Here is a 7,500-nt window from a genome sequence, read left to right on the forward strand (position 1 = left end):
AGACCAGATGGCCGAGGGGATCCGGGCGACCAGATGGCCGGGCACGAAAGGGACGCCATCCGGTCGCCCCGTGCCCCCACGAAGGAGGGAGCGGGCGCCCGGGGCATGGCGGGCCGGAGGCCCGGGGCCCCAGCCGGGCCACAGCCATGGAGGCTTCCAGGGGCCGGCGGGCCCTCCGACCCGGGGCCCGCTTACACCTTGACAAGCAGGGGAGGCCTGCAAGGGACCGACGGACCCCTGTCCTGGGCCCTGGGTGGAGCGGCAGCCCGGGGGACCGGGCCCAGGGCGGGAGCGCCCGACCCGGGGCCCCGACCGGGCCCCTGGACCCAGCCGGGGCTCCCAGGGCCGGAGGCACAGGGGAAGCCTCCCCGGGCCCGCCGGACCCCGTCCTGGGCACCCTGCCCCACGGCAGGACCCAGGACGGAGCCCGGGGTGGGGAGGCCACCCTCCCCGGGGCCCTCAGGGGCCCCGGATGGAGCTCCTGAACACAGACAAGCAAGGGGAGGCTCCCCGGGCACATCGGAACCCCTTTCCGGGCCCTTGGCAGTGCGGCAGGCTGGGAGACAGGGCCCAGGGCCTGAGCACCCGACCCGGGGCCCGCCCGGGCCCCTGGACCCAGCCGGGGCTCCCAAGCCCGGAGGCGCATGGGACGCCTCCCCGGTCCCTCCGGACCCCGTCCCGGGCACCCTGCCACGCAGCAGGACCAAGGACAGAGCCCGGGGTGGGGAGGCCGCCCTCCCCGGGCCCTCAGGGGCCCTAGCCACTGCTCCTGAACCCAGCCAAGCAATGGGAGGCTCCCCGGGCACATCGGAACCCCTTCCCGGGCCCTTGGCCGTGCGGCAGGCTGGGAGACAGGGCCCAGGGCCGGAGCACCCGACCCGGGGCCCGGCCGGGCCCCTGGACCCAGCCGGGGCTCCCAAGCCCGGAGGCGCATGGGACGCCTCCCCGGTCCCTCCGGACCCCGTCCCGGGCACCCTGCCACGCAGCAGGACCAAGGACAGAGCCCGGGGTGGGGAGGCCGCCCTCCCCGGGCCCTCAGGGGCCCTAGCCACTGCTCCTGAACCCAGCCAAGCAAGGGGAGGCTCCCCGGGCACATCGGAACCCCTTCCCGGGCCCTTGGCAGTGCGGCAGGCTGGGAGACAGGGCCCAGGGCCGGAGCACCCGACCCGGGGCCCGGCCGGGCCCCTGGACGCAGCTGGGGCTCCCAAGCCCGGAGGTGCATGGGACGCCTCCCCGGTCCCTCCGGACCCCGTCCCGGGCACCCTGCCACGCAGCAGGACCAAGGACAGAGCCCGGGATGGGGAGGCCGCCCTCCCCGGGCCCTCAGAGGCCCTAGCCACTACTCCTGAACCCAGCCAAGCAAGGGGAGGCTCCCCGGGCACATCGGAACCCCTTCCCGGGCCCTTGGCAGTGCGGCAGGCTGGGAGACAGGGCCCAGGGCCGGTGCACCCGACCCGGGGCCCGGCCGGGCCCCTGGACGCAGCCGGGGCTCCCAAGCCCGGAGGTGCATGGGACGCCTCCCCGGTCCCTCCGGACCCCGTCCCGGGCACCCTGCCACGCAGCAGGACCAAGGACAGAGCCCGGGGTGGGGAGGCCGCCCTCCCCGGGCCCTCAGGGGCCCTAGCCACTGCTCCTGAACCCAGCCAAGCAAGGGGAGGCTCCCCGGGCACATCGGAACCCCTTCCCGGGCCCTTGGCAGTGCGGCAGGCTGAGAGACAGGGCCCAGGGCCGGAGCACCCGACCCGGGGCCCGCCCGGGCCCCTGGACCCAGCCGGGGCTCCCAAGCCCGGAGGTGCATGGGACGCCTCCCCGGTCCCTCCGGACCCCGTCCCGGGCACCCTGCCACGCAGCAGGACCAAGGACAGAGCCCGGGGTGGGGAGGCCGCCCTCCCCGGGCCCTCAGGGGCCCTAGCCACTGCTCCTGAACCCAGCCAAGCAAGGGGAGGCTCCCCGGGCACATCGGAACCCCTTCCCGGGCCCTTGGCAGTGCGGCAGGCTGGGAGACAGGGCCCAGGGCCGTGGCACCGACCCGGGGCCCGGCCGGGCCCCTGGACGCAGCCGGGGCTCCCAAGCCCGGAGGTGCATGGGACGCCTCCCCGGTCCCTCCGGACCCCGTCCCGGGCACCCTGCCACGCAGCAGGACCAAGGACAGAGCCCGGGGTGGGGAGGCCGCCCTCCCCGGGCCCTCAGGGGCCCTAGCCACTGCTCCTGAACCCAGCCAAGCAAGGGGAGGCTCCCCGGGCACACCGGAACCCCTTCCCGGGCCCTTGGCAGTGCGGCAGGCTGGGAGACAGGGCCCAGGGCCGTGGCACCCGACCCGGGGCCCGGCCGGGCCCCTGGACCCAGCCTGGGCTCCCAAGCCCGGAGGCGCAGGGGAAGCCTCCCCGGGCCCTCCAGGACCCCGTCCCGGGCACCCTGCCACGCAGCAGGACCAAGGACAGCGCCCGGGATGGGGAGGCCGCCCTCCCCTGGACCTCAGGCCTTCCATGTAAGCCCGGCAATCTGGTCGCCCCATTGGAAAGCATTGCGCGCTACTATTGCAAACACATTATCTACCGGACTTGCTCTAGATGGCGCTCCAACATAAGGAATGTACCAACACCTTCCCTACTGGAATCATGACGAGCTGGAGCCGTCATTAGCACTGAAGGGGCTAGTATATCAACACTTTCCCTCCTGTTGCGCAGGTTGGAGTTTGAAAAATAGATTGTATTATGCCTTTAGTTTGTGTGTCCTCTAGATCAAGTTGATCTACTGACTTGCGATGCCAAGGCATCTCGCTGTAAAGGAATGCGATGTCACAGCATGCATTTGTGCATTCGAATAGATGGCCGCCTATAACCCCTTCGCTGCGGCGGGTTTTCAAATGGGTTTGGGCATGGAGCTGCCCGGGACCCGTGGAGCCCGTCCTGGGCACTCTGACCTGCTGTTGGCCCGGGGGAGGACTGCCCGGGACCCGTGGAGCCCGTCCTGGGCACTCTGACAAGCTGTTGGCCCGGGGAAGGGAGCCCCAGACGACCGGGACCTGTGGAGCCCGTCCTGGGCACTCCTGTATGCCGTTGGCCCGGGGAAGGGAGCCCCGGACGTCCGGGTCCCGTGGAACTCGTCCTGGGCACTCTGACATGCCGCTGGCCCGGGGAAGGGTGCCCCGGACGCCCGGGGCCCGTGGAGCCCGTCCTGGGCACTCTGACAAGCCGTTGGCCCGGGGAAGGGAGCCCTGGACGCCCGGGACCCGTGGAGCCCGTCCTGGGCACTCTGGAATGCTTTGGCCCGGGGAAGGGAGCCCCGGACGCCCGGGGGAGGACTGCCCGGGACCCGTGGAACTGGTCCTGGGCACTTTTACATGCCGTCGGCCTGGAGGTGGGTGCCCTGGACGCCCGGGGGAGGCCTGCCCGGGACCCGTGGAGCCCTTCCCGGGTACTTTGCCAATGCCGTTGGCCTCATGGAGATGGTTGCCCCGGACGCGTCCGGGGGAGGCCTGCGCGGGACCCATGGAGCCCGTCCTGGGCATTGAGCCATGCCGTTGGCCTGGAGATGGGAGCCCCGGACGCCCGGGGGAGGACTGCCCGGTACCCGTGGATCCCGTCCTGGGCTCTTTGACATGCCGTCGGCCTGGAGGTGGGAGCCCCGGACGCCCGGGAGCGGGCTGCCCGGGACCCATGGAGCCCGTCCTGGACACTTTGACATGCCGTCGGCCTGGAGGAGGGTGCCCGGGACGCCCGTGGGAAGCCTGGTCGGGACCCGTGGAGCCCTTCCCGGGTACTTTGCCAATGCCGTTGGCCTCCTGGAGATGTGTGCCCCGAACGCCCGGGGGGAGGGCTGCCCGGGGCCCGTGGAGCCCGCCCTGGGCACTTTGACATGCCGTCGTCCTGGAGGTGGGAGCCCCGGACGCCCGGGGGAGGGCTGCCCGGGACCCATGGAGCCCTTCCCGGTTACTCTGCCATCCCGTTGGCCTCCTGGAGATGGGTGCCCCGGACGCCCGGGGGAGGTCTGTCCGGGGCCCATGGAGCCCGTCCTGGGCAGTGTGACATGCCGTCGGCCTGGAGGTGGGAGCCCCGAACGCCCGGGGGAAGGCTGCCCGGGACCCGTGGAGCCCTTCCCGGGTACTTTGCCATCCCGTTGGCCTCCTGGAGATGGGTGCCCCGGACGCCCGGGGGGAGGTCTGTCCGGGGCCCATGGAGCCCGTCCTGGGCAGTGTGACATGCCGTCGGCCTGGAGGTGGGAGCCCCGGACGCCCGGGGGAAGGCTGCCCGGGACCCGTGGAGCCCTCCCCGGGTACTTTGCCATCCCATTGGCCTCCTGGAGATGGGTGCCCCGGCCGCCCAGGGGCGGTCTGTCCGGGACACGTGGAGCCCGTCCTGGGCATTGAGCCATGCCGTTGGCCCGGAGAATGGAGCCCCCAGATGCCCGGGGGAGGTGTTGCCCAGGCATATCTCATCTGGTCCCCCGGGCAGAGAACCACCAGCCCTGGAGAGGTGTCCGGGCGTACCCTGCCCCTAGTAATCCGGAGGGAAATTACCCCCCTTTCTTGCAATCCGTGCACGCGAGGTGACAGAGGGGACCCAAGGCGTAAAAGAACCCGACCTCATGGCGCCCTAGCTGGGATCCGGGAGGCGAATGGCACCTCATCGGGACTTCCAGGGAAGCCCGGCCATCTGGTCGCCCCATTGGAAAGCATCGCGGGCGACCAGATGGCCGGGATCGAAAGGACTCCCAGCTCCCCATCCATCCCAAGCCTTCGCGGTAGGGTTCCTGACTTCCTGCCCACGCAAGGCAGGGCTCTTGGACCCCGGCTGGGCCTCAGGCGCAGGTTGGACCACCGGAGCTCTAGGGCCCGGACGACCTGGGGGAGGAATGCCCGGGACCCGTGGAGCCCGTCCTGGGTACTTTGACATGCCGTCGGCCTGGAGGTGGGTGCCCCGGACGCCCGGGGGAAGCTGCCCGGGACCCATGGAGCCCGTCCTGTGTACTTTGACATGCCGTCGGCCTGGAGGTGGGTGCCCCGGACGCCCGGGGGAAGCTGCCCGGGACCCATGGAGCCCGTCCTGGGTACTTTGACATTCCGTCGGCCTGGAGGTGGGAGCCCCGGATGCCCGGGGAGAGGTCTGCCCGGGACCCATGGAGCCCGTCCTGGGTACTTTGCCTATGCCGTTGGCCTCATGGAGATGGGTGTCCCAGATGCCCGGGGGAGGGCTGTCCCAGACTCATGGAGCCCGTCCTGGGCACTTTGACATGCCGTCTGCCTGGAGGTGGGATCCCCGGACGCCCGGGGGAGGGCTGCCCGGGACCCATGGAGCCCGACCCGGGCACGCTGCCATGCCGTCAGCCTGGATGGAGCCCCGGACGCCCGGGGTACGAGTGACCGGGACGCATGGAGCCCGTCCTGGGCACTTTTCCGTGCCTTCGGCCTGGAGCCCCCAGACACCCAGGGGAGGACCACCGTGAAAACCATGGAGCCCGACCCGGGCACTCTGCCATACCGTCAGCCTAGATGGAGCCCCGGACGCCCAGGGGACGAATGCCCGGGACGCATGGAGCCCGTCCTGGGCACTTTTCCATGCATTCGGCCTGGAGCCCCCAGACACCCAGGGGAGGACCACCGTGAAAACCATGGATCCCGACCCGGGCACTCTGCCATGCCGTCAGCCTGGATGGAGCCCCGGACGCCCGGGGGATGAATGCCCGGGACGCATGGAGCCCGTCCTGGGCACTTTTCCATGCCGTCAGCCTGGATGGAGCCCCGGACGCCCGGGTGACGACTGCCCAGGAGCCATGGAGCCCGTCCTGGGCAATTTGACATGCGGTTGGCCTGGAGGAAGGAAGCCCCGGGTGGCCTAGGGAGGTGTTGCCCAGGCATAGCCCATCTGGTCCCCATGGCAGAGAACCGCCAGCCTCGGAGGGGTGTCCGGGCATACCCTTCTCCCTAGTAATCCGGAGGAAAATTACCCCCTTTTCTTGTAATCTGTGCACGCGAGGTGACAGAGGGGACCCAAGGCGCGAATGTACCCGACCTCCTGGAGCCCTCGCTGGGATCCGGGCGGCGAATGGCACCTCATCGGGACTTCCAGGGAAGTTCGGCCATCTGGTCGCCCTTATAGGAAAGCGTTGCGGGCGACCAGATGCCCGAGGGGATCCGGGCGACCAGATGGCCGAGGGAATCTGGGCGATCAGATGGCTGGACACGGAAGTGAAGCCGCCTGGACTCTCCCGACCCTGTCCCTGTCCCCGTCCCCGTCCCGGGACGAATGCCCGGGACGCATGGAGCCCGTCCTGGGCACTTTTCCATGCCTTCGGCCTGGAGCCCCCAGACACCCAGGGGAGGACCACCGTGAAAACCATGGAGCCCGACCCGGGCACTCTGCTATACCGTCAGCCTGGATTGAGCCCCGGACGCCCGGGGGACGAATGCCCGGGACGCATGGAGCCCGTCCTGGGTACTTTTCCATGCCTTCGGCCTGGAGCCCCCAGACACCCAGGGGAGGACCACCGTGAAAACCATGGAGCCCGACCCGGGCACTCTGCCATACCGTCAGCCTGGATGGAGCCCCGGACACGCCCGGGGGACGAATGCCCGGGACGCATGGAGCCCGTCCTGGGCACTTTTCCATGCCGCCGGGGTGGATGGAGCCCCGGGCGCCCAGGGGACGACTGCCCAAGAGCCATGGAGCCCGTCCTGGGCAATTTGACATGCCGTCGGCCTGGCGGAAGGAAGCCACGGGTGGCCTAGGGAGGTGTTACCCAGGCATAGCCTATCTGGTCCCCATGGCAGAGAACCACCAGCCTTGGAGGGGCGTCCGGGCGTACCCTGTCCCTAGTAATCCGGAGGGAAAATACCCTCCTTTCTTGTAAACTCTGCACGCGAGGTGACAGAGGGGACCCAAAGCGTGAAAGTACCCGACCTCCTGGAGCCCTCGCTGGGATCTGGGAGGCAAATGGCACCTCATCGGGACTTCCAGGGAAGTTCGGCCATCTGGTCGTCGCATTTGTGGAGCCCTGGGAGAGAACTGGGGCTCGGCAGGGCCAGGGTGCCAGCAGGTCCCAGTCTGCCAGGTCACCAGGTCTGGGGATATGCTGCCCATGCGCTGCCGGGGCCCGGGCATGACCTCCGGTGGGCCCTCAGGTGCGTCAGTCCGGCACGGGGAGGCTCTGAACCTGCTTGGCTGGGGCCAGGGCTCCACAAATCCACTCGCCCGCTCGACCGGGGCCTAAACGGCATCCGGCTCATGGCGGGCTTGGGGCTTAGCTTCCAAACCCTACCCCCAGGCCAGGGAGAGCCTCTGCAGGCCCCGATGGTCCCCAGCGCCCAGAACCTCGGCTGGCTTGCAGGACGGGGGCTCCAGCACCCCGGGACCTGCCGGACAGAGTTCAAGCCCCAGGCACGGTCCCATGTTCCGAACCCTAGCCAGGCCGGGGAATGCCTCCCCAGGCCCAGAGGGATCCTAGCGCCCAGACCCTCGACTGCCTTGCAGGACAGGGGGCTCCAGCACCCTCGGGGCCTGC

The sequence above is a fragment of the Lissotriton helveticus genome, chromosome 1_1 (genome assembly GCF_964261635.1).
Source record: "Lissotriton helveticus chromosome 1_1, aLisHel1.1, whole genome shotgun sequence".
Lineage (NCBI taxonomy): Eukaryota > Metazoa > Chordata > Amphibia > Caudata > Salamandridae > Lissotriton > Lissotriton helveticus.